This window comes from Eurypyga helias, unplaced genomic scaffold (genome assembly GCF_000690775.1).
Source record: "Eurypyga helias isolate BGI_N326 unplaced genomic scaffold, ASM69077v1 scaffold805, whole genome shotgun sequence".
NCBI classification, from domain to species: domain Eukaryota; kingdom Metazoa; phylum Chordata; class Aves; order Eurypygiformes; family Eurypygidae; genus Eurypyga; species Eurypyga helias.
The window spans coordinates 5,741-8,634 of record NW_010251811.1 but is presented as its reverse complement, the minus strand read 5'-3'; positions in this window follow the sequence as shown (position 1 = coordinate 8,634).

The window sequence follows — 2,894 nt, the reverse complement described above, 5'->3', positions numbered from 1 at the left end:
TCACGCTGCTTTTTAAGACTTTCAGAGCATCCGAGTTTGTGTTCGCAAAGAGCATCCAAAGGTAGAGCAGCAGCTGACCCAGGGCGGGCTGGACCAGCAAGATGCGGGACAGCGGCAGAAGCCGCGTGGAGGTAGAGCGTATTGGATGCACACGGGGCCGGTGTGTGCCCCAAGGGCAGCCCCTGCCAGGGCAGAGCTGAAAACGGCTGCACCACCAGCCCCAAAGCCGGAACGGGAGCTCCCACGCGGCGCTGCCGTCTCAGCAGAGAGACGTCAAGAGCCCAGCCCAAAGACTACCCCAGACTATCTCATTGCAGCGGCCTTCTCTGCACTGCAGAGCTGTCCTGCCCCACGCAGCAGCCACGTACAAAGGGGGTGACAGCTCCTGAAGGTGACCGCTGTGTCGCCAAACCTGTCCCCGCATCCCCTCTTCCTTGCTCAGCAGAACTGCCAGCGGGGAGGATTGGTCAAATACTGAGTATCTCACCTAGGAGGATACCAGCCACTCCCTTCTCCCTGCAAACTTCTGGGAAGCACTCCTTGGACGTCTCTTTGCCCCTAGGAGGGGCAGCAAGGAGGGAAAATGCTCCAGACTAGTATTTCCTTAAACACACATGAAGCAGCCGGTCTGGGCACAGAGACCCATCAGCGTAAAGGCCGACAGAATTCCCCTGCAAGGGGGGAGGCAGAGGAGCACGTGCTTGCCGAGCCCCTCGGAGCAGCAAGGCCGGGTGATGTTCACACCCGGAGCAGACAGGAGGAGGAGGAGGGCTGGCAGGGGTGCAGGACTGTCCCCTTCACGCCCGGTAGAGCGTATTGGATGCACACGGGGCGTTCAGCAGCCACACGCGGCCCGGGTTGGAGAAGCAGCAGCGATCCGAGATGCTGAAGCGAGAAGGGTTTCCATGGCAACTCTGCCAGGGAACCCCCTCCGAGCTGGGGAGCTCGGGCTGAAGGAGGGGAGAGGGTGTGGAAGGCACACGAGAGGCGATGGGCGTGCTCGGGCCGATTCTCACGCAGCACAGATGGGGAAGCGTGCGAGCGCCGGGGACTGGCAGGCAGACGAGGGTGGTTGCAGAGCCAAGACGCAACCAAGGCAGTGACGAGAAGGAAGCACTTATATTCCCAGGGGATCCCAAGGGTTTATGACAATACTTAGAAACTCCAGCGTGGAGTATCCCACCTGGGGGGCAGTACTGACGGCACATACTGAAATGTCACCCCATGTCCTTTGACCATAGGCAAGATGTAAGTTCCTCACGTGAGAATTTAAGGTATCTTTCTGCATTCCGGCTCATTTCCCATTCAGCCACTCCCAAAACTGATTATCTGAAGCAAGAATATGCAGCCAGCACTACAGAGAGCTCCTGTTTCCAGCACCTGTCCTGCCCTCCCAGAGCAGGCTGCTGAGGACAAGGGATGCATTAAAAGGAATTCTGAATCAAGCTTCAAGAGAAGAGCCTTGATCAAACCCCACACATCACGCCGTGCTAGAAGGAGACAAACCGAGAACCCCCCACCAGGCTGAAGCAGGGAGACTTCAGAGAGCAGGTTAAGAAGTGCCTGCGAGAGGGGGGGATCAACGGACACGCAAAGGCAGTATCGGCACCCTCCCCAGGAAGGCAAGAGCAGCCTGTCCCAGCGAGGATGTCTTTGTAACCTACAGCGAACAGGCTGGCTCCACGAACCGGCATCGCACGAGGCTGTGGGAGCATTTAGTATTCAGAGAGCATCAGTCTGATACAAACCTATTCGCTGCAGCAGCTGCCAGCAGTGCCAGCGAGCTGTGCTACAAGGCAGGCTACCGAGTGCTTTTTCCTTCCTGGAGGGCACCCAAGAGGACAGAGCCAGGAGGAAGTTCCCCCAGGCGGTATCACACCCATCTCGGCAGCAGCTGGACCTCCCAAGGCTGCGCTGCTGGAGGAAGGCTCCAGGCTCCTGCAGGAAAGCGTCAGCGGTCCAGCCCTGCATGGCTGCAGGTGTTTCCCTGAGGGAAACACCAGCTTTGCTCCCCGAGACCACGCTTGAGTCAGGCAAAGGCAGCACACGGCGCTGCCAGGAAAGAAGCTGGGCTCAGTTTGCATGAAGGGACTCGGACGTAACACCCACAGGAAGCTGAATCCTCATCCAACTCATTCCCTGAAATAGAAGCAATGTTCTCTCCCAGCTGTTTGCCCACTCCCCGACCCCAAGATCCCACAACTCCCCCAGGTGTTGGAGATCAAAGATCCAGCCTCTTGTTACAATAAATACTTATTTGGGCACATTTATTTTTGTAAGCCAGAGGACAGAAATAACAGACCTTCAGTCCCAAGTCCCAGCAAGCTCCGACCGTTAGGGAAGGCACCGAGGATCAAAACAGAGCTGGCCAAACTGGCCTGAGCTACCATCTCCCTGGGGAAACACAACTGTTTCTGAGGAGCTCAGCCCCCTCCAGCCAAACCAACCTCCTGCTCCAAGCACACGCGATCCAAACCCATACAGGGAGGGCAGACCCAAATACAAACCGCTCTGGGATGGTACAAGAAACAAGGGAATTCTAATCCTGGGGTTCGCCTGTGCCAGAAACTGTCTCTGAACTGACTGGTCATCTGGGAAAAGAGCCCCCAGCAAGCCCAGTCTCCAAACCATGACTCTGCTGTCCCTGTGGATGGCAGCCCTGGGTTGGAATCTGAGCCAAGCCGGACGGTCACAGGGAAGAGTGTCACTTAAATGTATAAAGCAGAATTACCCCCATAAGACCCCAGAACCGGCCACACCATACCACCCCCTTCCCACGTTCCAGGAATTTTCCTCTCAGACAGCTCTGGGCTACAGCACAGAGAGGGGCTGAGCTCATTCTGTCACAGTATTTTTAGACCCTGGCTCAGGGGAGAATGTTGACATAAACACGT